Source organism: Myotis davidii, unplaced genomic scaffold (assembly GCF_000327345.1).
Source record: "Myotis davidii unplaced genomic scaffold, ASM32734v1 scaffold430, whole genome shotgun sequence".
Lineage (NCBI taxonomy): Eukaryota > Metazoa > Chordata > Mammalia > Chiroptera > Vespertilionidae > Myotis > Myotis davidii.
In genome coordinates this window covers 1,307,245-1,334,869 of record NW_006285247.1, presented here as the reverse complement: position 1 = coordinate 1,334,869, position 27,625 = coordinate 1,307,245, and the positions used below count along the sequence as shown (strand labels likewise).

At 41.2% G+C, this 27,625-nt stretch overlaps 1 long non-coding RNA gene across 1 annotated transcript in view; it reads right to left on the bottom strand.

Moving 5' to 3' along the window:
- Window positions 1-23,096, bottom strand: part of LOC107181845 — a 71,466-nt gene extending 48,370 nt beyond the window's left edge. The window contains exon 1 of the long non-coding RNA XR_001512550.1: window positions 22,990-23,096. This is a non-coding gene — a long non-coding RNA (uncharacterized LOC107181845). The remainder of the gene's footprint in view (window positions 1-22,989) is intronic.
- Between the last annotated feature and the right edge of the window lie 4,529 nt (window positions 23,097-27,625).

Here is a 27,625-nt window from a genome sequence, read left to right as displayed (position 1 = left end):
GCTAACTTTAGAGTCACGACTTGGCTTTGAGCCCAGCTCCATCACTTACTTGGCTGGCTGCTCTTTTGGCAAGCCACCATCTATCTGTAAGCCTCTGGATCTTCGAGTTTAGGGTAACGTTAGACCTAGTCCACTTACCTTATTGGGTAGATATAAAAACACTGGTACTTAGCCCCAGTCGACATGGCTCAGTTGTTTGAGTGATTCCCAGTCATGATGCATGCCCTGGTTGTGGGGTTGATGCCCAGTCGGAGGCATACAGGAGGCAGCCAATCAATGTTTCTCTCTCTCCCTCTCCTTTCCTCTCTGTCTCTCTAAAATCAATAAAAACATATTTTTTTAAAAAAATACTGGTACTTATTGGTCACTAACTATGCACTGAGAGGTGCATCTTCCCTGTTTTATACATGAGAAAACTAAGGTTCTCATCATTATTCTGTCACATCGTTATTCTGGTAACACAGGGGGAGCCAGGATTCAAGCACGGGTCTTTCTGCCGCAAAAGTCTTTGTTGTTGTTGTTTTCCACTTAATTAAACCAGACTGATGCTCATGAATTATGCATCTTATGAAGAAACTGAGGCCGACAGCAGAGCAGTAACTTCCTTCAGAAGTTGGTGGCCTGTTTTAATCTAACAAGTACTCAGTGGGGCTAGTATATGTGCAGGTCACTCAGGAATTAAGGTGTGGCTGCATCCAGGTGAAAGAGGGAAATCAAATCCAACATAGGGGGCAAGTATTTAAAACTATTTTCACACGGTTCCACTCTGGTTTCACTCGACAGCTTAGGTGACGCAATCTCAGTTCAGATCACAGGAGTTTCCAGATTCCTTGCTGTGGGACATACAGGCCCTCTGTGACGTGGCCCAGCATAAATCTCCAGCTTCATCTATTGTCAGGCCTCACCTGCCACAACCTATCCCAAACCTCCTCTTCAGTCCTAATGATCTGCTTACAGTTCCTGGAAGTCACCCAGTGGGTTGTGTCTCTGCCCCCGTTCCCTTTACCTGGAATGCACTTCACCCTCTGAGTACCCCATGAGCCCTATACTCATTTCCTAAGACTGCTTAAGTGTCACTTCCTGCTTACGTGTTACCTAGCCTCCTCCCCCCTCTCCTCCACTTCAAATAGAATCAACCATTCTCTCCTTTGGGCCTCTAACATTTCCTTGCCATAGTTTTGTACCAATTTTACTTTTTTATTGTATCATTTTATGCAATAAAAATGTTTATTGCAGTGTGCTCTCCCTCCAAGGAGCATGGCCATGCCTTTCTTCCGTCTCAGGCACGCACCTCCTAAATTCCAAGGATCTCCATGAGATTTGCAACTGGGGGAGCAATGGGCAGCAGCAGCTCGTCTTGGGCTTACACCCTGAACGTGTTCCCAAGGCCCCCTTTTCTCTGACTTCTCAGTGAGCCAAAGCAGCCCCCACTTAGGCTCATTTCTTTCCTATAACATTTCTAGAGACCCAAAGCAGCCCTGCCTAGCTCTCTCCTGTTGTTTCTTCTATCCTAAGCCGTTCCTGTTTCACTGTCTCCAGCTTTAATAAAAAACTGAAAATTAATGTTGACTGCAATAAAATTGTTTACTTCCATGTCTTTTTTCAACTGTTAACACCTTCAGGGTAAGAACTATCTTATTTCTAACCTCATTTTTAGTCTTTAGTCTGTAGTGGGGTGAGCACCGAGCACCTGGTAACAGAGTCTGGTGGCTGGCTCACCCAACATCTACTCCCAACCCGCTAATCTTCTGCCTGTCTCCTCTATAAAGGCTAGAAAAGAATAAATTCTCTTTTTCTAACCTCTGTTGCCGTTATTAGGAACTGTGTGGAAAAACAGTATGGTTGTATAAATATGCTTATGTAGGTATGTAAATGCATAGAGAAATGTCTAGCCCGTCCAGCATGGCTCAGTGGTTGAGTGTTGACATATGAATCAGGAGGTTGTGGTTCGACTCCCGCTCAGGGCACATGCCGGGTTGTGGGCTTGATCCCCAGTGTGTGGTGTGCAGGAGGCAGCTGATCAGTGATTCTCATCATTGATGTTTCTATACCTCTTTCCCGGCAACAAATCTATATGTCTCTCTCACATTGATGCTCCCTCCCTCCCTCCCTCCCTCCCTTCTACTCCCTCTAAAAATCAAAGGAAAAAATATCCCTGTTAAGACATGGAAGAAACTTAATCAATAAAAACATTTTTTTTTAAAGTCTAGAAGGAAGACAAAGAAAATGTTAACAGTGTTTACATTTGGGTTATGAGATTGAGCAGAGAGAACACTGGCTTATTACTTTGTAAACTTGTGTATTGTTTGAGCAATTGGCATGTGTTATTTTTATTATGTACAAAATAGGGGGAAAAACTTCACCAAAGGAGGTATCCAAATAACAAATAAGCATATGAAAAGATGATCCACAGCATATTAGTCATTAGGGAATTGCAAATTAAAACTATCATGAAATACCGTTACTTATTAGAATGGCGAAAACCCAAAACACTGACACCCCCATATGCTGGTGAGGATGTGGAGCAACAGGAACTCTCATTCAATGCTGGTGGCACCACCACTCTGGAAGGTAGTTTGGCAGTTTCTTACTAAACTAAATATGCTCTTACCACAGGAACCAGCAATTGTAATCCTTGGTTTATACCCAAATTGAAATTTAATTCTACACAAAAACCTGCGCACTGATGTTTAAAGTAGCTTTATTCAACCCTGCCAGCAGGGCTCAGTGGTTGCGCGTTGATCTATGAACCAGGAGGTCACTGTTCAATTCCCCGTCAGGGCACATGAGCAGGTTTGGACTTGGGGGACATGCAGGAGGCAGCCAATCAATGATTCCCTCTCTTCATTGATGTTTCTCTCTCTCTCCCTCTCCCTTCCTCTCTGAAATAAAAAAAATATTTTTTAAAAATTAAAAAATAAAGTAGCTTTATTTATAACTGCAAAAGTTGGAAGCAACAAAGATCTCCCTCAGTAGGTGAACTGATAAACTGTTGTACATTTAGACAATGGCATGTTATTCAGTGCTAAAAAAGAAGTGTGCTATCAAGCCATGAAAAGACATGGAAGAGCCCTGGCCAGTGTAGCTCAGTGGTAGAGCACTGGCCCACCCACTGAAGGGCCTTGGGTTTGGTTCCTGGTCAAGTGCATGTACCTGAGTTGCAAGTTCCATCTTAGCCCCAAGTCGGGGTGCATGCGGTAGACAATCAACCAATGTGTCTCTTTCATTTCTTTAAGGAAAAAATATCCCTGTTAAGACATGGAAGAAACTTAAACGCATATTACTAAGTGAAAGAAACCAATCTGAAAACGCTACACACTTTATGATTCTAAATATAACATTCTAGAAAAGGCAAAACTATGGAGACTGTAAAAAGATCAGTGATTGCCAGGAATAAGTAGGGAGAAGGAATGAATAGGTAGATCACAGAGGATTTGTAAGGCAGTGAAACTATAATGATGAATACAGTCACTAAATATTTGTCAAAACTCACAGAATGTATAACACTAAGGATGAGTCCTAGTATAAACTATGGACTTTGGGTTTTGATGTAGGTTTATCAACTGTAACAAATGCACCACTCTGGTGCAGGATGTTAGTGGTGGGGGAGGCCATGTGGTGGGTAAGAAGGAACTCTATGTACTTTCCACTCCATTTTTCTGTAAACCTAAAACTGCTCAAAAAATATCATCTATTTTTAAAAATAGAGAATAAAAGAAATGACAGCAATTTAAGACAGCCCAACACATTTATTCAATTTTTATTATGCACAATGCAATGGCCTAGGTGCTATGAGGGTCCGGTGATAATTAAAACATAATTAAAAAATAAATAAAACAATGTAATTCTTGTTCTCAAAGAGTTTAAATATAATGGATGAAGATATAAAACTATACCATACTGTAAAATAAAAGTTCTAATGTGCTATAATAAAGACACAAAGAACTGGTTATGAGAATCCAGAGAAAAGAATAGTTTGCTCTGTTCTGATTAGTAGATCTTAGAATACTTGACTGAGGCAAGAATATGTGAGTTGGGCCCTAGCCAGTTTGGCTCAGTGGATAGAGCCTCGGCCTGGGGACTGAAGGGTCCCAGGTTCAATTCCAATCCAGGGTACATGCCCGGGTTGTGGGCTTGGTCCCCAGTGGGGGGCATGCAGGAGGCAACCAATCAATGATTCTCTCTCATCATTGATGTTTCTATCTCTCTTTCTCTCTCTCCCCTTCCTCTCTGAAATCAATAAAAATTATATTAAAAAAAAGAATATGTGAGTTGGATCCTGAAACATAAATGTTGTCAGCCAGATATAGTGTGGCTGTTAAACAGGAAGAGCACTCTAGGCAGAGGGAATATCATAGGCAAAGACTTGGAGGCATGAAAGTGTACATATACTACCCTGGGCAGGTAGCTCAGTTGGTAAGAGAGTCATCCCAATGCACCAAGATTGCAAGTCTGATTTCTGGTCAGGATATCACCAATGAATGCATCAATAAGTGGAACAATAAACTGATGTTTCTCTCAAATCAATAAACAAATTAAAAATTTTTTAAGTATATATTCTTCTAAAAAATGGTGGCTGACTATGTTGCTGCAAGGGATACAGTGGAAAATAAAAATTGGGGAGGAAAAGTGGGGTAAAGGTATACAAAATCTTGTATACTCCACGCCAAGTAGTTTATGTTAAGATCAAAGCCCAGGTCAGCAAAGTCTGGTAGACTGGATACCTTGTCCTGCAGCCAGGACGGGGTAAAGGGGCATAGGCTTCCGTTGTCTGGGCCAGTATTCAGGAAGGATGGGATCTGGCGAGCCGCACTCAGGAGCCTGCAGCTGGATGGAGCTGTAGGAGAGAAGCATGGCTGGGGTTGCACCATCAGCCAACTAAGAACACCTACTGGTTTTGGGACCAGAGCAGCTCTCTCTGCTCAGTCTCTCTCTGGCTGGGCAGAACTTCCATAATTAAAAATCAGGCTTTCTCATTGTTGGTGTCCTCTTTTTTCCCCCCAATATATATATTTTTTATTGGCTTCAGAGAGGAAGAGAGAGGGAGATAGAAACATCAATGATGAGAATCATGGATTGGCTGCCTCCTGCCCGCCCCTTACTGGGGATCGAGCCCACAACCCTGTGATGTTCCCTTGACAGGAATCGAACCCAGGACCCTTCAGTTCTGCAGGCCGACACTCTATCCACTGAGCCAAACTGGCTAGGGTTGGTGTCCTCTTTTAGGGTCACCTCCAAGCAGACAGAGGAGATTTGTGGGGATTTCTGGTGAGTCTTTTTTTCTTTTCTTTTCCTTATTGCCCCTATTTTAGGCATTAAGTAAGGGACCTGCCACTTGATCCAACTCTCTCTCATCATCTGTATTTTATTCAGAGAGTTGGTACTTTGGAATCTCTCTAAATTTTCCTGACTCTGGTCTTCTAAGCTCCTGACCTTAGATTATTACCTTACTTATTTTCTACTGCTCTATTTGTGTCCCTGGCTGATTCCAAGTTGTTCCAAAACTTATTGGTTCCATGGCTTGGCTCTGCTTTTTACTTTACTCTGACCTCTGCCTCAGAAACCTAAAAATAAGGGCTTGTCACCTATTATGGACTGCACTCATTGTTCCTAAGCTGCTCGTAACCTAATCAGGGATGCACAATTTATAAACATTAAACAAAATGCAACATTGGGCAGAATTAAACTCTAAAACACAACAGTTGGGTAAAGAAAAGGCAGGAAAGTGTAGTGGAAAGAACACTAAGTCAGGACACGTGGGATTCAGTTCTAGCAGTCACTAACTGGTTGCAGGACTGGCCAGGTCTCTGAACCTCTACTATAAAGTTGGGGGATAGTTCTACATGATTTCTAAGAGCACTTAGAACTCTGTGACTAAGTGCTATGTGAGGGGGAAAAGGGAGAGAGCCATCTGGGTGGCATTTGTTGGGTAAATCTTCCAGAAACAAAACAAAATAGAATTTAAAATAAATCTTAAGGATGGATGGGATTTTTGACCGAAGATTGACAAGATTGAGAACACTCCCTGGGCAGTTGCTCAGTGGTTAGAGCGTTGGTCTTGGGATGGAAAGATCACAGGTTTAATTCCCGGGCGGGGCATGTGTGGGAGGCAACTTGATGAGGATATGTGCAGGAGGCAACCAATTGATGTGTCTCTCACATAGGTGTTTTGTGTTTTTTCCTTCTTTCTCTCTCCCCCTCTCTCCCTTCCTTCCACTCTTTCTAAAAATAATCTGTGGAAAAAATATCCTCAGGTGAGGATTAACAGAAAAGATTGAGAACACTTGCCAGCTTGGAGGTAAAATCATTAGCCAAGGGGGGGAGGGGGGCGAGGAATGAGCCGAGTGGTTTATAGCACAGAAAACACACCTGTTGAGCAAAGCAGCAGGGAAGCAGTAGGTGGGCAGGTTATGGAGGATGCTGGATGCAAAATCAAGGGGTAAGAGAGGATCCTTGAGGAGGCAAGAGGGTCTGGGAATAGTGGGCAGGATGGACTGGGGGAAGAATATGTTGGGAGGGAGATGAGATTGTGACAGTAGTCCAGGTGTGAGTTATGTAATTTTGGGCAAGGGAGCTGAGGTGTGAGTGAAGAGGAAGTGGAAAATCTGAGAAGCATTTTGAAGAAGAGATTGAATAAAGAGAGGAATGAAGAGGAAGCAATCAAATTTCACAACCAAGGGTGGAGGGTATTTCTTTGGGGAACAGTTGGTCTGTTGGGGAGTTTCATAGATTCATTTTTAAACATGAACATGCCTGAATAGTTTTACTGGAAGTCTTCTAACATAAGCAAGTCTTTGTAGGCAGTTAGAAATCATTGTCAGAACCAGATATATACTGTTTTTAATCATTGTCACCAAGGCAGTATTCAAAACCATAAAAGTGGATACTATGTTTGAAGGAGAATATTACAAAAAGAAAGTCATACAGGTAAATTATTGAAAGAAAAAAAGAATAATAATAATGGTATTGCCCTAACTGGTTTGGCTCAGTGGATAGAGCATTGGCCTACAGACTGAAGGGTCCCAGGTTCGATTCCGTCAAAGGCATATACCTTGGTTGTGGGCACATCCTCAGTAGGGGGTGTGCAGGAGGCAGCGGATCGATGTTTCTCTCTCATCGATGTTTCTAACTCTCTATCCTTCTCCCTTCCTCTCTAAAAAATCAATAAAATATATTTTAAAAAATAATGGTATTCCTTTGGCCTGCCTCACAAATTTCTCTCTCTCTCTCTCTCTCTCTCTTCTCGGCATGAATATTAGCTATCTTTTCATCTCTCAATAATTGTGTTTGTAAGATAGATTAGCTTATACTTGCACACAACATGTCAGTGGCTGAAAAGTACTTCTCATTCACTCTATGTCTTTCACTTCCACGCACATTTTATTGGGCAAAGAAAGTCACACAGCAAGTCAGTATTTGAAAGCAGTGGATGTGCAGTTCTCCCGCATTAATTGAGAGTGGGAATATTTGTAAACAGTTCTAGCAACAATCACATAACAAAATTTTTTCCTTCTATCTGCAACCATGCCTTCTCCACCCTTTTATCTGTACCATCACTAAAATGTTCCTGGTATTAACATTTTATAACTAGTGGTAACAGCATAATTCCTATATGAACACGTTATTTCAGCTTCTTTTCTTTTAGATTTCTCCTTATTTTGATACTGCCTTCCTTTGGTTCCATGGTTTGCTCTCTTTTATCCTTTCTTTCCCTATTCTTGGAACTAAAGACTCAAAAAATGCTATACCTGCAATCAAAACAATTTTTTGCCCCCCTTTGTCCTCCCTGTAGTTCCGCTTCTTTCTTTCTCAATAACAAATTTCTTCCCTCTAGGTCCTGTCACACTTCCTTCTTCTACTTTCTCACTTCCTTATCACTCAGAGTTGACAGCCATCCGAGAGCAAAATAACCAGCTGACAAGCAATAGATATTACTCAATCCACTGTTTATTCTGTTCGACATTAATTAGTTGGTTGCCCTGATTTTCACAGCTTGTGCACATCCCATCAATTGTTGACTTGATTAATTCTGATCAGAATTAATTTTTTCCCATCAGTATCCCACAGAATGTTGTTTGAATCTCTAATATAATTATCACAGTCTGCTCTGTCTCAGAGTTATTTTTGCATATGCTCTCTCACATCCTATAGATTAAGCTGTGATTTGCACATCATAGATCTCAATAATTGTTAGCTCACTGATGAATCTTATTTTTGTCTTAATTGACTATTGCTTTTGGTAACAATTAGATATATCTTGATTCAGCAAATGGCACTTATTAAACTCTCATTCATATCTAGGAAAAAAAGGAATATACAGCATTTTTCTATTGATGACCTCTCTACCTTTCACCTCTCATATTAGACTGTAATATTATTGCTTGTTTATTATTCATACTACACCTACCTCCCTTTGAATAGATATAAGGCAGTAAATTGATTGATTTATTCATTCACTAATTTATTCAGTGATTACCTATGAGTGCCTATTATGAGCTAGACATGGGTAGAAAGTCTAATTAAAGGCAAGGTGGCCTCTTTCAAAATCTGAGAGCAGGTGGCAGACGGATTAGGAAAGCAATTGCTACAATGTGATAAATGCTATGGCACAGAGGAGAAGCATCTAAATCCGACTGGGACTTCTTGGGAGATAGGACCCTGGGATCACTTTGAGGTTAAGAAGAGATAGGTAGGGAACTGGGGTGAAACAAAGGTTCTTTATGAGAAGGAAACGTGCCATGTGCAAAGACACTGAAAGGGGGGGAAATACAAGCTCTAGGAACTGCTCAAGAGAGTAAATAGGACTGAAACATAACATACAGGCTGAAGGATGACAGGTGAAGCTAGGAAGATGAGCTGGTGTCAGATCTAAAAGGGGTTTGTGTACTAAGCTAAAGGCATTTTAACTTCAAAGCAATGGCGCCTATCTGAATTCCTTCCCTGGTGGGATCTAGGATTACATTCTAAAATTATAGTTCTAGAAGTTGGGTCTGGTTATGAATAGGGTAAGATTTTCCCATATAGTGCAGGGAATGGAATTAAGATTATTTGAAAGTGACAGCCCAGAGGCAAACCCAGGATTTATTCAAAGTTGAGAAGAAAAATCAGGAATAATGAATATGAAACATATACTGAAAGACAAGAGAAAAGAGGTCAAAACAGAGGATCAGAGGTCTGATTTCTGAAAGTCTCCTTCCCCCATTCTGGGCTCCTTCAGCAAGTTTTCTGGGTGGGAGAAGAATATTCCAAACCAATTTGGGCCTGAGGCCCTCCAAGGATTTTAAGCAGAAGAGTGATAGGAACTCTCACTCTCTTCTGAACTCTAGGCCCACAGCATCTCGTCCTGTCCTGTGAGCCCTCACCCACATGTATCTGGCCTAGAGTCCTCAATAAATATTTAGTGAATGATATTAATTTGCTGCTAATTGTTAAATACAAGAATGCTTTTATTTAGTCTATTTATATGTTACGTGAGTGTCATGCCACGGGAAAACGAATTTTGTACAAACACATAAGAACTCACTCTTATTTATTTTTAATAAATGTCAACTGAAATTATATTATTTACCCAGCTATTCAAATGTAACACTAACCTCTTTTTCCAACAGTCTCTCAGGCATGCAAATTTAAATCATATGCATTAAGAAAAAAATACAGGCCCGGCTAGCGTAGCTCAATAGCTGAGCAAAGACCTATGAACCAGGAGGTCACAGTTCGATTCCCAGTCAGAGCACATGCCTGGGTTGTGGGCTCAATCCCCAGTAGGGAGCATGTAGGAGACAACCAATTGATGTGCCTATCTCTCTATCCCTCTCCCATCCTCTCTAAAGTCAGTTAAAACGTATATTTTAAAAAGAAAGAAAACAATAAAAAACAAACCCCCAAAAGAAAAACTAACTAAAATATAAGAACAATATAACACAACCAGTTTAGCAGTCATATGGTGTAAGTCTCCATAACAACAGTCACCCAGAAACAGTGGCTGAGATTATTGTAAAACATGAGTTCAGACAACGCGATGCTGCTCACGAACCTTGTGTGTATGTGTGTGAATCACCCATCATAACTGAAGTTGGGCGGCTAAAAGTCATGACGGCAATAGCAGAAGCTACAGTCTTCTGGGCAGAAGCTTCACTGTTTGCCTGCCATCCTTAAACTGGGGAGAAATATGTGCTTTGGATCTATCCATAAGGAGAGAAGGCTCTCTAAGTAAATATCAGTTAGACAGGGTGTGTCCAGCGTGCACACATGTCACAATGGTGCCATCATGAGACAAGCCCATGTAATATAAAAAGCAAGGGAGGAAATACAAAATGCTAAGAGCTGCAGGGCCCCCTGGATTACCAGTTTTTCACAGTACAGGTATCAAATATGTGGGTGTATGTACGAACATCCTAAATTGGATGTGCATCACAAGTTGAGTCAACAGGCATTTAAACCTGAATAGGATTTCAGTTATTTATATGAACTTCCTGCCTCAGATGTCAGGATGGTTTCGTCATACTTCACATCAGCAGAGAACACAAAGCAGCACTAATTTTCTGCAAAGATGAGGCCTATGGTATAATAATAATAATAAAAAATAAGTATTTGGTCTTTGTCCCAGGTTCCTGGCACACAGCTCCTAAAACACTTGGAGTGATGAGTGTCTTTTGTATACTCATAAGATGACTGGTGATCCCATAAATAGCTTCAGGATGGGGATGGTGGTGGTGGCCAGAAATACCAGGCCTTGATTAGAAACTTGGAACTTTGAGCTTCACGCTGCGCCCCCCTCCCCCGCCCTCCCCCTCCCCGACACACACACACACTCGACCTCCAGACAGGGGAGAGAGGCTAAAGATTTAATTCCATCACCAATGGCCGATTTTTTAATTAATTATACCTCCGCAATGAAACCTCCATAAATACCCCTAAATGATGGGTTTGGATAGATCGCTTCCAGGAGGATGAACACAGGGAGGTGCTGGGAGGATAGCACTCTAACTCCTCGGGGACAGAGGCTCTGTGCTCTGGACCCTCTCAGACCTTGCACTGTGCACCTCTTCATCTGGCTGTTCAGTTGTATCCTTTATAATAAACCAGTGAGTTCTGTGAGCTGTTCTAGCAAAGTATTGAACCTAAGGAGAGGGTTATGGGAATGCCTGATTTGTAGCTGGCTGAATCGAAGTACAGGTGGCCTCGTGTTGTATGAAAAGAGAGATGGTTAGCAGTCCTCTTGACAAGGAAGGAAGAGGCTCTTGGGCCTAACAACACGCACACAGTTAAGGCATTGCCACCTACTTCGTGGCACCTAATCATCATTAAAAAAGAAAAAAGTACAGGTGACCTAATATTTGTGACTGGCATCTGAAGTGAGGGGGTCTTGTAGGACTGAGCCCTTAAACGTGTAGAGTCCCTCCAGGTGATCAGCATCAGTACGGAATTGAATTGAAGGACCGTTCAATTTGTGTCCGGAGAACCAGGGAATTGGTTGGTGTGAGAAAAAACAATACATAATTTTGGTGTTAGAAGTATTACAATACTTACAGTACTGTTTTTACAGCTCACCCTATGTAAATATATCTTTCAAATGTTACCATTGTCTTTGTTTAAAAATTAATGATTTACCAAAATCTCACAAGTTATCTGCATGTGTGTATGTGTGTGAGTGTGAGTGTGAGTGTGTGTGTGTGTCATGAGAAGTTCAGAATAATGGCTTTAGTAGATACAGAGGTGGGTCTGATTTTTTGTACTCAAACATTCCAGGTCTAAATTAATGTTGCTCTATTCTTTCTCCTCTATTCTTTCCTTCCTTCAAGTAAAGTCCAAGTTAACTCACTGCTTTTGGAAACCAATATCATCCCCTCCCACTCAGTTACCTCTCTACTTTGTTCTGCCAAATGCTCCATTTTCTAACATACTCTGCAAGGCAATGGAGAGCCAAGGAATTATTTTAATTAAGCCTTGAAAACATGGTAAAATTTACCATGTGATTTTAGGTAATCACTTAAGCCAGAGGCTATTATAGAAGACTAGGTCCTGGTGCATGGATTTGTGCACATTGAAAGGAAATTAATTAGAAGAAATATTTTAATATCACTATTCGTGTCTTACTAATGAAAAGAAAATAGGATTCTACCAAGTCTCCTGTCTACCTACTCCAGGACTTCTGTGAGGATCAAGTGAGATGAGGCATAGGAAAACGCTTCACAAACATTTGGTTAAACTGTAAAATGTTGCCACCTGGCTATAAAGCAAGTCATGTTCCTGGGTTGAAGAAACTCCAAGGAGGCTAGTCGCTAGGGAGAGGAAGCTGGGCGTTGCTACGTGATGTCATTACCCAGTGCTCACAGCCACCATTTTCAGGCTGGGTGGGCTGTGGGCCACATTTGCGCCATGGTTCTCAACCTGTGGGTCGCAACCCTTTTGGAGGTCGAACAACCCTTTCACAGGGGTCGCCCAAGACCATCCTGCATATCAGATATTTACACGATTCATAACAGTAGCAAAATTACAGTTATGAAGTAGCAATGAAAATAATTTTATGGTTGGGTCACAACATGAGGAACTGTATTTAAAGGGTCAGAAGGTTGAGAACCACTGCCCCAAGGGGTTCCGGATTGTGAGAGGGTGGTTCCTGGGTGATGCACCCCAGAATCTGGCTCCCTCCTCTCTAACTCTGGTGCGTCACCCAAGAACCACAATTGCCAAGTCACCACAGCTCGGCAGCTCCTGTGTTGAGCGTCTGCCCCCTGGTGGTCAGTGCATGTCATAGCTACTGATAGTTGAATGGTTGGACAGTTGAACAGTCTGATGGTCAAATGGTCACTTAGGCTTTTATATATATAGATAGTGGGTTTGAGGAAGAAGACTAGTGGTGTAGTGCACAAAAACACAGGTTCTGGAAACAGCTCAACCTGGGTCCAAATCTAATTTCCAACACTCATTGAGCTGTATAATCTTGAACCAGTTAATTATCCTCTCCAAGCCTGCATCTCTTCAACAAGGGCAACAGTAATGGTTTTTAATTAAGGCATGCTTATAAAGTGCTTAATGCAGCGGTTCTCAACCTTGGCGGCACATTAGAATCACCTGGAATCTTTTTAAAATCCTGATTTCTGGGCCTCCCCCTCCGGAAATTCTGTTTCTTTGTTACTAATGTTGTGGCCCCACCCCAGAACAAAGAAACAGAATTTCTGGAGGATGAGGCCCAGAAATCAGGATTTTAAAAAGATTCCCAGGTGATTCTAATGTGCAGCCAAGGTTGAGAACCACTGGTTTAATGTAAAGCCTAACACAAAGTATTCACAATGGCAACATTAAGCTTAACTGCCCTGTTGTTCTGTGAATGTTTTTAACTGGGTCTTAGTTGGATTTTAAACTCCTTCATATTAGCATCTATTTCCTTTCCCGTTAAGGGCACCTGATACAATGCCTGTCTCCCTGTCCTGACTAGGAGGTTATTCAAATGTCATCCCATTCCAACGGTGGGACAACTTTTTGTCAAAGGAAGGCCAAGCTGGTCTTTCATACCCTCTTCTTTCTTTTAGGGCCCCTGAGACCTTATTCATTTTTTGCTTCGCTTTCTGAACTCATACCTTATTAAATGCCACCCACCCACACCACCCGTCTTGCCTTCCCAGAATGAATCTTTCACTAAAACGTACTCTGCCACATCACATACTTTCCAGCTCTATCTGCTTGCTGGTTTATTTAATATATTCAAAATAACTCATCCTGAGTGCTTACAAGGTGCTATGAGCTAGGGAAACAAAATGAAAGTGGTACAGTTTTATACTCCAGTAATCCGTATTCTGCTTTTGCTTTACACATTGGTGATTATCAGCCCCAGAAGTAAAAGCACCTGTGTCATTTCAAAATCTACACATGCTTCTGTCCCACCTAATTTAGTAAGTCTGGGTGGGATTCAAATACAGTGGGGCCTTGACTTACGAGTGTCCCGACTAACGAGTTTTTCGAGATATGAGCCGTCTCTCAGCCGATTTTTTGCTTTGAGTTGCGAGCTAAAATTCAGGTTACGAGCCAGCTTCAGATACCCCACCGCTAGTTGGCACAGTGAACGTCACAGTGAGCGCCACAACATCAGCCCAGCATCACGTGTCTCACTCGTTCACTGTTGATTTGACATACGAATAATTTGAGTTACGAGCTCCGTCATGGAACGAATTAAACTTCTAAGTCAAGGCCCCACTGTATTCTTAATATCTGGCTATCACAGTATGGCAGTACTGAGGAGCGGTGAGCAGGCGGGTGGCTAGGAGCGAGCAGGAGGGTGGTTAGGAGTGAGGGGTCCCGGAATGCGAGAGGGCACTGGTCAGGGTGAGGGACACCCGCCCCACACACGAATTTTGTGCATTGGGCCTCTAGTGAAAACAGAAGATTCAGAGAAGTGACCAGACCAAGTAAACTTTTATACCTTTTAGACAAAACATAATAATAAATTAATAAATTTGTGGAAGAATTAACAAGACAAAGGGCTTTGGGCTAGGTATAGTAAAATTGTAGTAAAGTAACAAGACTTGTTTATATAGCATTCTCGACCCTAAGTTCCCTATCTCTGGTGTAAGAATGCCTTCTGACCTTCTGGTACAGGGAAGGCACCTATCACATGGGAGGTTTATTTCCTGCTTTTAGGGGGATAAAGGAGGGTCAGAGTGTCTTCTTGCACCAGCTATTTTTCAAGTACCTTTATTTCAAAATAATCAATGTGCATAAATAACATTTTGGGTAACATGTTCTGAACCCCTACAATGGAATAGATATGGGAGACTGAAGAATGAGTAGTTTTTCAGGGGGTAGAAGAGCATTCTAGGAAAAGAAAAAGCATAAATTTTAAACTTAAGGTCTTTGAATTTATCAGTATAGTTATTAATACACTAGTAGAAAAGGGTTAGGAGATTCATCTATGAATAACTCGGGAATGAAAGGATTGTTTGGTACACACCCTATTATGCATACTTACTGTCAATTTCTGGGGGAAATGCCCTTGTTTTTGTCCATCAATGGACAAACATATAATACTAGAGACCCGGTGCACAAAATTCGTGTATGGGTAGTGTCCCTAGGCCTGGTTGGCAATCAGGACCGATTCTTAAGGTCTTTGAATTTATCAGTATAGTTATTATTAATACATCAGTAAAAAAGGGTTAGGAGACTCATCTATGAATAACATTTATGCATACTTACTGTCAATTTCTGGGGGAAATGCCCTTGTTTTTGTCCATCAATGGACAAACATATAATACTAGAGACCCGGTGCACAAAATTCGTGTATGGGTAGTGTCCCTAGGCCTGGTTGGCAATCAGGACCGATTGGGGCCTCCCGGCTGCTGGCCAGGGCCTTCCTTCCCTGGCTGTCGGCTGCTGGCCAGGGCTTCCCTTCACTCCATGCCATTCCCATGTCAGTGCACATCATAGCAAATTCCCGGTCTCCTGGTCAAACTCCCGAGGGGACACTTTGCATATTAGCCTTTTATATGTAGATAGTAATCATTTTATAGAAGTCTGAGCTCAGGGCACCAGCAGGTGAGGGCTCTCTTCCTAGCTTTGCAGACAGCTGCCTTTGCAGAGAACGAGAGAGACAAAGACAGAGACTCTGTGCTGTCCCCTGTTGGTCAGCACACATCATAGTGAATTCCCAGTCTCCTGGTTGAACTCCCGAGAGGACACTTTGCATATTAGTCTTTTATATATGTAGATAGTAATCATTTTGTTTTTACAGTTAGTTTTTTCTATAAATTACAAAACCTCTCCTGAGACATGTGACTTAGTTTGTAATCCCACAACTTGTAGACAGTAGGTTTCTGAATTCATGGGAATCGAATGAATGACTGATGGCTTCTCTGTCATGATCATAACAATGCGATTTTTGCCCTGACTGGTGTTGCTCAGTGCTTATAGCATCAGCCCACCCACTGAAGGATCACGGGTTCAATCCCAAGGCCCAGTAGGGGGCATACAGGAGGCTACCAATTGATGTGTCTATCTCACATCGATATTTCTCTCTCTCTCTCCTCCTTCCTTCCCTTCCACTCTCTCTAAAAATATCAATAGAAAAAATATATCTTTGTGTGAAGGTTAATAAAATAATAATGATGATGATAATAAAATGTGAGAAAGGAGATATTGGGGGCAGCTAGCCAATCAATTCCCTTGCAAAACATGAAAGCGGAAAGCGATCACCTGTTCTTTGTCCAGGTATTGTGGCCCTGTTGTGAAATATGCCAAACTTATCCATTTATTTGAAAGAATGTATTGAGTTCCTGTTACATACCAAGCCCTCTACTTATATATTCATTTTCAAAGAGATATGTATTAATTACTTGTTTTTAAATATATTTATAAGTTAATATTAAGGAAAGGAAATTTGTACTTAATACCAACCATACACTTGAAGTTCTTGGAAATATAGTTTATGATGATGGAGTCTCTCAGCACTAAACGAAGTCAATGTTTATCAGTTTTCATTAATGCAGATGGTCAAGGCTAATAACTCAGAATGACTTTTTTTTTTTTTTTACTAATTTTGCTTGCTTGATTGTTTTTAGGACATTCTTTCAATATATTACTTCTAAACAGCATGACAAGTCTTAGCAACTAATGGTTAATTTGGCCAGTGCGAACAACCAACTTGGATAAGAATACTGACTTGACAGCCAGAAAGTAAATCGGGGTCAAATTCAAAGCTATATTCCAGATTGTTAGGCCATGCTAAAACTAACCAAAAGTCTTGAGAAATTTATTGAGGTAATTCCAAAATATCGTGGGTAGATATGCGAGTGGAGGAGGAGGATGGGATGGACAATTAGTTAGTGCACCCATCTCGGGAATGAAAGGATCGTATGGTACACACCCTATTCTGTGCAGGAAATGCAAATCTCCCAAGAGTAGCTCCGCACTGCAGCACTGGCTAGGCTGAGGTCTCTAACGCAGCTGTCGCCCACCGGTGGTTGGAGGATCACTGGTGATCCGTGAGGTCTGAAAGGTTGGCGATCACTGCTCTAACGGGTTCCTATGCCAGGAAGGAGATTCACAGACATATTCAAAACGCTGGAGTGCAGGGGGAGTGATTTCTTTGGAGTGATTTCAAGTGCATAGTATGAAATCCTTGGGGATGAAATCTTGACTCCCTACCTTGGGGAGTTAGGGGCAGGACTTGTTAGAAGCAGGGAAAGGTCTAGGGAAGAGACTCTGCCCCTTACCTCTAGGGAATGACCCAGACAGACAGATAAAATATATCTACAAATCTAACCTATATAATATAATTTTTATTCTTCACATCAATCTTGAAAATAATATTCCCCCCTCCCATCTTTGTTTTTACAGATAAAGAAATTGACACTCGAAGGTGCAAGGTCCAAGATCATGTGGCTAATGGGTTAAAACACCAGAATTTGGACAGAGCTTTGTGTTGCTTCAAAGACCAGGCCCTTTCTTCACATTATGCTACTTCTTGAGTTTGCCCAAAGGACCCTTTATATGGCTAAGCAGGTTGTTAGACCAGCCCATCTGGCACACATAAAAATGTTCACTTTAAACTAACAGATTATCCTGAAGACAGCTACAGTAACAATCAACTTCTCACCACTTGAAGTTCTTGGAAATATAGTTTATGATGGAGTCTCTCAGCACTAAACGAAGTCAACATTTATCAGTTTTCATTAATGCAGATGATCAAGGCTAATAACTCAGAATGACCTTTTCTTTCTTTTTTTTTTCTTTTTTTACTAATTTTGCTTGCTTGTTTTTAGGATATTCTTTCAATCTATTACTTCTAAACAGCATGACAAGTCTTAGCAACTAATGGTTAATTTGGCCAGTGCAAACAACCAACTTGGATAAGAATACTGAATTGACAGCCAGAAAGTAAATCGGGGTCAAATTCAAAGCTATATTCCAGATTGTTAGGCCATGCTAAAACTAACCAAAAGTCTTGAGAAATTTATTGAGGTAATTCCAAAATATCATGGGTAGATATGGGAGTGGAGGAGGAGGATGGGATGGACAATTAGTTAGTGCACCCATCTTGGGAATGAAAGGATCGTACGGTACACACCCTATTCTGTGCAGGAAATGCAAATCTCCCAAGAGTAGCTCCACACTGCAGCACTGGCTAGGCTGAGGTCTCTAACGCAGCTGTCGCCCACCGGTGGTCGGAGGATCACTGGTGATCCCTGAGGTCTGAAAGGTTGGCGACTGCTGCTCTAATAGGTTCCAATGCTGGGAAGGAGATTCACAGACAGATTCAAAACGCTGGAGTGCAGGGGGAGTGATTTCTTTGGACTCCTCTTTCTTAAAGCCTGCTCTTTCAGCCCTTCTCTTGGCTGCATTTGCTATCCAGGCACATGCTGGAGATAAGTGCATGGTATGAAATCCTTGGGGATGAAATCTTGACTCCCTACCTTGGGGAGTTAGAGGTAAGGAGACTCTGCCCCTTACCTCTAGGGAATGACCCAGATAGACAGATTCTACTCAGGATCAGAAAGGCATCAGATATTCCAGCTCAGCCCTGGACAGTAGTTGAAGGGATTCTCTTTAGGCGGACACTAAGAAGTGCAACTCAAATGTTCACTAACTCAAGCTATTGGGAAGGCCACACAAGTTCTTTAAGAAAATGGACCTAATAAAAATTTAACTACAGGGAGACTATGAAAGCCCAAGAGCAGAATTAACTTATTTGGGAGACTAGTAATTACAACTCTGCCTGCACAATGCTCCCCACTACTTCAGGGCAAGCAGCCTCAGCAAGCAGGGCAGTGTGGCTGAAGACAGGAGGCCTGAACTCAACTGGTCAGTGTTAAGCCCCACAGCCCAAGAGTGTCACTGGGAGCCCTGCAGTAAGGCAGTCAAATTAGGAGACGGGCACTAGAGTTTCCAGACATTTCACGTAGACCTGGGATGGGACAGGCCATCCTGGGACTGCCCGGAAGAAAGGGACTTGGAGGGCCAGCATTCCTGATTTTGGTCTGGGTACCATTTTGCTTCCTAACAATGACTTTGCATTGATTCGGTCTTATCCATTACCTACTGGGTTGTTGTTTTTAATCAAATCTGATTTGTGCTGGTGTCTATATTTTACCTATATTTACTCTTATGTGATAAGGTTGAAAATTAATACTTTAACAGGTATTTATTTGGCAAGGGAGTATAGCAAAGTGGTTAATAGTTTGGACTCTGGAGCTAGCAGGATTCAAATCCTTACTCTACCATTTACTAATCTGTATGTCCTTGAATAAACTCCTTAAACTTGATTTGCCTAAGCCTTGATTTTCTCATCAGTAAAATGGGAATAATAAAACTTAGGTCACAAAATTGTTATGAGGATTAAATGAAATGAATGTATGTAAAGTGCTTAATCAGTGTCTAGATACAATAATTATCAATAAATGCTATTCTTATTATTGTGGCTTTAAAGTAATCAAAGTATTATCACATATATTTTCTCATTGGAATTACTTAGTATTGACATTACAATCCAAGTAAGGATGCAAAAGTGGATTAATAATGGAAGAGAGAGGTTGGTAAAGCAGAAGTTCTCCTCCTCTTTTTCTGGCATCTAATATCAGATGAAGTTGATAAGCCATCTCAAAGCTCTGGGTCTGTGTGTTCTCCTCCTCTTAACCCTCCATGAGCTATCAGTCCCCCCCTCCCCTTTTTTTAAAAATGTATTTTTATTGATTTCAGAGAGGAAGGGAGAGGGAGAGATAGAAACATCAATGAGATAGAATCAACAATCAGCTGCCTCCTACACATCCCACACTGGGGATCAACCCCACAACCCGGGCATGTGCCCTTACCAGGAATCGAACTGTGACCTCCTGGTTCATAGGTCAACGCCATGCCAGCTGGGCAGCTCCCCACTCTTTACTCCTTGGTTGGAAGGTGCCACCATAGGGCCATGACTGGTCCAGCACAACCTGTCTTCGTTTCACTTAGTCATCAAACCTTTCTCCATTTTACTCAGAAAATAGCTGTGCCCCTTTGAGGGCAGCAAAAGCACAGCCCAAGCTGCTCACTCTCTGAGCAGGGCCTCTCTCTGGAGGAAATGCCCAGGGCAGTAGAGAGCATTGGTGAGAGCCTCAGTGTCACCCACAGTGTGACACCCTTGCTCTTACTCAAGGCTTTTCTGTATGTGGCTGGGGAAGTCCAGCCTAGTCATCTCTGACAACCTTTGAATGAAGGCCCTGATCTTCCACTGTGGTTGCTTTTGGTGGGGAGAGGTCGCAGATGTAACTGTCCCCACCCACACTCAATATTTCACACTCCTCGACTCAAGCTCTCCAAAGTGCTCTACTGCCTCAGAGAAAAATACACCATCCCTAGAATCCCCCAATCTAATCAGAATGACAATGACAGACTCAACCTGCAGAAGTTATTTCTGCATGGGACAGTTATTTTTGGTGTACTCTTCCCAAAAGGTCCTCTAGTCACCAGTCACCCAAGAAAGATGATCACCCCATCAGCTTACTTCCCCTCCCACACTCCTGAGAAGAGCACATGAAAAGACAGGCAGGTGTGGCTTGGCCCCTTGCTAAGCCACTTTCTTAAAAAATGTTTTTATTGATTTCAGAGAGAGGAAGAGAGAGAGAGAAACATCAATCAGCTGCCATCTACACGTCTCCTACTGGGGATTGCACCCACAACCTGGGCATGTGCCCTGACCAGGAACCAAACAAGCAACTTACTGGTGCATGGGATGACACCCAACCAACTGAGCCACACTGGCCGGGCCCCTGCTAAGCTACTTAAAACAAGGTTATGCCTGCCAGACTGGCTCAGTGGTTAAGCATCAACCTATGAACCAGGAGGTCACGGTTCAATTCCTGGTCAGGGCACATGCCCAGGTTGTGGGTGCAATCCCCAGTAGGAGACATGTAGATGGCAGCTGATTGATGTTTCTCCCTCTCTCTTCCTCTCTTTTAATCAATTAAAATATATGTATTTTTTTAAATAAAGAAATAAAATAAAGTAAAACATTTGAACTCTTAACTGACAGGAAGTCCAAATCTATACTTCAATTCCCTCAGTGTAGTTGTCTTTTCTTCTCCCTGATCCAATGTATTGACCCTGGCTATCATGTTTTTTTCCCCTTGGGAATGAAACTGATTTAGGGTTGGTGCCCTTGGAAGATTCTCCTTATCTCTTCTTTTAATTGCTTCACAGAATTTCCGTCCCTGCCCAACGATGGCAGCTGCAATGTGCTGAATAATGACTCCAAAATATGCCTGGAATCCAAAAATGTTGCCTTATTTGGAAAAACAGTCTTAAGACAGGAAGATTACCCTGAATGATCTGGGTGGGTCCCAAATGCAATCGCAAGCCAGGCAAAGGGTGATCTGACGCCCAGAGAATGTGATGTGAAGACAGATAGGACAGAGAGCCTGGAGGATGCTGGCTTTGGCTTTGTAGCTTAGAGCCACAAGGCCACAAGTTCAGGAATACTGGAAGCCATCAGATGCTGGGAAAGGCAAGGAACAGATTCTCTCATAGAACCCTCTCCCGAGGAAGACTGGCCCTGCTGACACTTTGATTTTATCCTAGTGACACTGATTTCAGGCTCTGGCCACCAGAACAGTGAGAGGATAAACCACCCAGCTTGTGGTGGTAATTTGTTATAGCAGCCACAGGAAACTAAGACAACAGCCATGCCCCAAACACCCTTCTACTGCCTTTCACTCACTGCTGCATGCTCAGCTTAATTTCAAGTCACTCTGCTTACCATCCCCCTCCTTTCTCTCTTTTTCAGGAAGGAAGCCATCTTTGCCAACAGCAGCATATGACATTTTCTAAAAGTTCTTTAGAAGATTGAGGCTTCTGGGATAATGCTTTCTCTTCTTCTCTCTTTTACTCTCTCTCAATAAGTAATGGGAGAGAAAGTATTACACGAGCTAGTATATTTGGTACTCTCTCCACCAAAACTCTCCATTAATTAACCAATACTTCTGAGCTCTTCAGTACAGTGATGGTATTCATAATGATGCCCTTAAGACTAGCAAAAGCCTAAAAAAATTTTAAGACACTGAAAGAAATGTTAAATTTACCCATTTCTCTCTATCTTTAGAAAAGGCATAACCATTTAACTTATCTAGATCATCGAACTACACAGAGTGAGTCTTAAAGCCAGGAGGCTGACAGATTGAGGAGAAATGGGAGGATCAAGGGACTGGAGATTTTAGTAAGGTAATAGCAAAAGCCAAGAAATAAAAAAAGCTAGAATGAAAACAGATTGATTAGAGGAGTTTAAGAGTTGATAAAGTGTAAGAGTCGGCGCTGTGGGTGATGGCAAAGTCCCCAGGCAGGACTCGAGTAGGTTCCGTAAGATGATGGCAAAGGGCACTGGTGTCAGGAGGTCATGGAACTGGGAACTCAGTGTGCTGGATTGACATTCCATGTGGGCGCCAAGTTTGTCTAGGATGCACACATTTAGGACATGCAGGGAAGAGAAGCAAGAGGAGGACTGTGACCAGAAAGGGAAAAAAATCTCAGTAAATTAAGATTAGTACTAAGGATGTTAAAGATTGCTAGGTCAAGAAGAATATGTGTGTGTTTGGGGTTGTTTTTAAAAAAATATATTTTATTGATTTTTTTTTACAGACAGGAAGGGAGAGGGATAGAGAGTTAGAAACATCGATGAGAGAGAAACATCCATCAGCTGCCTCCTGCACACTCCCTACTGGGGATGTGCCCGCAACCAAGGTCGCTGCCCTTGACCGGAATCAAACCTGGGACCCGTCAGACCGTAGGCCGACGCTCTATCCACTGAGCCAAACCAGTTAGGGCAGGGTTTTTTGTTTTTAACAATGTGAAATGAATTAGAGAGTGAAATAAGAAGAATTATAAAAGAGGCTGCTAAAATTGTGGTCAAGGAGTTACTACTGAACTTCAAAAAAGCAATTACCCCATAATGACAAAAGCCAGCACTCTGGAGGTTGTTCTCTAAGTCCTTCCCCCTTCTTTTCCATTTAAAGTGGTTGGGGCCTTTATTACCTTTGTGCAGATGTGTTTCCCTGATCATAACTTCATTCCGTTCCAGTCCTTCTGTATACCAACACCAGATAAACCTTCCTTATATGTATGCCGCTGCATTGATCAAAATCCTGTAAGGAGAAAAAAAGATCCTGTAAGCAAAAAGTCAAGATAACTAGCCAAAACAAAGTGATCCAACACCCTTCTTTTTTACCCAAGACAGAAGGGTTTCCAACGATGCAGGACTTTTAGTTTGAAAACTGGGCAAATAAGGATGAGCTGATTACCCAAGAGAATTAATTTCAGGAAAATAAAAAGTCTCTGTTGTTACCCAAAGATCCAGTGGGTTGGTGGACCCATCAGAATACCTCCAAATACAAGACCCACATCACCAGTAAATTTAAGAACAAAACATAAATATGGTGAAATCGAAGAACCAAATCACGGACTATTGCAATATCTTACAAATGCCTGGTTTCCCTAATAAAATTTTCAAAACAAAAGCTGAACCTCCAGAATCGGACCTACCTTATATATTACAATCTAGAACCACATTGCAGTTATTGGTTACAGGGTGACCAGCTGTCTCAATTATAGCACCGAAAGTCCCAAGTCCCAGGTTGGTTGATTATCCATGATGTTACCAGCTTTTTTTAAAAAATATATTTTTATTGATTTCAGAGAGGAAGGAAAAGGGAGAGAAAGATAGAAACATCCATGATGAGAGAGAATCATGGATAGGCTGCCTCCTGCAAGTCCTCCATTGGGAATCGAACTCACAACCAGGGCATGTGCCCTGACCAAGAATTACAGTCTTAATTATAAGAGGAAAAACTAGAAATAATCTAAATATGGGAGATTGATTAGATAAATGTTAGGACACCATGCAATGAAATACTATAAAGCTATCAAAATGAAATATTTTATAATTCATTGATATGAAAAGATCTCTATAACATATTGCAAATTATAAAAAGTTATGTCAAATGAGCCCTCAAATATGAGGAGCAGTATTATAGAGTGGGTCAAGGCTAAAACTTCAGCATCAGACACCTGTACTCAATGCTATGGGCTCAGACACTTCTTGACTGTGGAAACTTGAGCATAGTATGTAATTCCCCTAAGCCTTGATATCTAATCTGTAAATTCAAGATAATAACAGTATCTACCCCTTAGTAATGTTGTAAAAATTAAACTAAATAACTTAAACAAAGTAATGGCAAAGAAAACTGTCAGACTAAATTACTAAAATTTTAATAGTAGTTGCCTCTGGATCGTGGGTTTTAGTGTGATTTATACCTTCTTTTATGCTTTTATGTATTTAACTAAAATATAGATGAATATATTAAATTTTTCTGAAAGAAACAACAAAATGATTTTTATTACATGCAAGGAAAAAAATTAAAATATTTCTGTATTATTTGAAATTTTATAGTGAAAATGCATTTACTTATTATTTGCGAAACTTAAAAACAACAGATTGCTAGGATATAGACTAAAATATTAAAAATCAATTAATATGTGAATGATAGAATTCTAGATGCCATTTCCTTCAGTACAACTTTTCTGCATTTCCTAAGCTCACAACAAAGATAATACTTGTATAGTATACAATTATAAAGAAAAATCATGACGTAGATTATTTATTGACATTGAAATAGTCCCATGAATAGATTACTAAGTGGGGAAAAAAAGGCTATGAGTGGGGAGGGGAATGGGTGGAGGTAAATGAGGGCATAGAGGGGACAAATCGTGATGGAAAAAAAATAAGCTACAAAACAGAATATTTTGATTTTTGCGTCAAAATATGCACATACATAGTAAAAAACGGTGAAAAAGCATACACCAAAATGTTAATAGTGCTTGCTTTAAGTAGTAGAACTATGGCTAATTTTTGTTTTACATTGTATGTTTTTTTGTGTTTCTAAATATTCTCATTAATCATAAGTTTTATGATGAGGTTTTAAAATAAATATTATTAAATAAATTTTAAAAATTTAGAAGTACATAAATGATAGAATAAGAGATTACTTGGAGTGGAACCCATAGACCTTCATATTAGAAAATCAGATAGCATGTTAGAATAATAATGTGGCTCCGATGACTGGAACACAGAAGGGAGCAGAGAAAAAAAATGCTTTCTGAATGTATGTAGAAAAAAAATAAGGCTAGCCCTAGCTGGTTTGGCTCAGTGGATAGAGTGTTGACCTGTGGACTGAAGGGTCCCAGGTTCGATTCTGGTCAAAGGGACATGCCCAGGTTGCTGGCTCGACTCCCAGTAGGGGCATGCTGGAGGCAGCCAATCAATGATTCTCTCTCATCATGGATGTTTCTCTCTCTCTCCCTCTCCCTTCCTCTCTGAAATCAATTAAAAAAACATTTTTTAAAAATTAGGCTAGAGTGCCCAGCCAATCAATAAAAAATATATTTAAAAAAAAAATTAGGCTAGAGTGCCCAGCTGGTGTTGCTCAGTTGGTTGAGTGTTGTCCCATGCACTGGTTTGATTTCCAGTCACAGCACATACCCAGGTTGCAAGCTACATCTCCAGTAGGGAGCGTGCAGGAGGCAGAGGTCAATGTTTCTCTCTCATCAATGTTTCTCTCTCCCTCTCCCTCCCTCTCTCTCTAAAATTAATTTTAAAAACTGTACTTAATTAAACTAAATAAGGCTAGGGCAAGTCCAACACCTATGTAGGCTTTCTGCCCTCCCAGACACTTGTACCTAAATGCTGTTGTAAACTTGCAAAACTAAGAATTTACAATACTAACATCTCTCTTCTCTAAGTTGACTGGTCTTCTTCCTTGCTGTAGACTGAACACCTTTACAGAGCCCTAGAGTCATGTCATTGCTCTTGGCATTTCCAGCTCCTCACTCTTACATTAAATACCAGCTCTATTCAATAAGACAGCCTTCATTTTAATGAAAGTATGTGCCAAACGTTTGGCCAGCTCTATTCAACAAGACAGGCTTCATTTTAAAGAAGTTATGAGCCTCACATTTGGCATTGCATTTCTTCAAACTCTAGGCAACTGCTGATGAGACTGTTCCAGTCCAAGAAGTGGGTGCCAGCAAATGCAGATTCGGTTCCACGAGGTATGGAGCTGCACTCATGTGAATCTAGGTGCCTTTGTAATCTTGGGCCTCCCAAGAGTAGCTTTTCTGGTGCCAGAAATAGTTCTCCACCCCTGCCTCTTACTAATCACTACCTGAAGCTTTTAGAAAGATCTCCTTTCAGCAGCAGTCCCAGCCATGAAAGCCTGCCTCCTTAATCCTAGTAACCTCTGTGACCACAGCAGGTGCTAATTACAGTTAGGAGGAAACTATCTGACCAGAGTCCTGAATCATGGGTGTAGCTGCACAAGCTTATCACATGAAGAAAGGACAGTCCAGGAAAATTCCCATTTTTTATTGCCAGCTCATGCTGGCCCAGAATCCTATCAGAGCTCTTGTTCCAGAAGCTGGGCCAGAAAATGTGGACTCCCCAAGGGTACTTTTTGCCTTTCTGAGTGAAGAATAGGCCAGGCACTAATAATAAAGCAGAGAAGAGGTGAAAAAAGACTTTTCAAGAGCAAACCAAAGCCAAGAGTTTCCAGAGATAACTGACAGGGAAAATGATCTCTCAACCCACTTCCATGTATAATGCCTTCATTCCTCCAACAGAATTTCCTGCAGAATCAGTGCTTCTATATATAAAATATCCATTTTGTTCTAGATTCACTTCAGAGTTCCCTTTTCTTTGGAATGAAGGATAGAAACCTTGAGCTCCCCCTGGAGGTGGGAGCATGCCTCATAAAAGTCTCTGGACTGTGGCTCTTGATCCTCCCACCCAGTTCATCTGGTCAGCAAACTTGTTAGTTAACCCGGTTGCTGACTTTCACCCATTTCCAGTCAGCTTCTAGGTGACCTGTCTGCAGCCTCCATGACACCTGATTGGGGCTCCCATCCTGTTTGAGATTTAGCTACTTCAGACTTAAAAGGAAGGACCCTGGGCCAGTAGCTCAAGTTGGTTAGAGCATCATCCTGATACACCAAGGGTGTGGGCTCAATCCTAGGTTAGGGCATATACAAGAATCAACAAATGAATGTATGTGCAAATGGAAAACAAATCCATATTAGTTATCTCTATATAACTTATCTTACTATGTCCTTCCAAATACCCAGTATGTCATGTCTAGCTTGCATAAGATATTCATTAGATAAATGTTGAATTAAGATGTTGAAAGATGATTTCACACATCCCATTTTCAAAGAATAGAGATAACTGTACTGTTAAAAAAGAAGGAAAGAGGGGAAAAGGGAGGAAGAAAAGTGATAAGAAGATAAATGTCTTGAGAATCACTCTGCATTGTTTGAACTAATGACCACTAAACTAAACTATTCCCTAAAGAACCAAGGCAGTGGGTTATATAAAATCTGAAGTTTACCACCATGCTGAAATTGTATGCTCATCTTCCATTTAGATACACTGATAGCTGATTAAACAGCATAGCATCATAGGGCACCTATCACAGAGCCAAACATAATAAATGTTACTTTCTTTTATTCACACATAATGAAAATGTTTTGCAACATTCTCAATTATTTATTTATTTATTTATTTATTTATGTATTTGATTTTTGAGAAAAAGAGAAACATTGACTTGTTGTTTCACATATT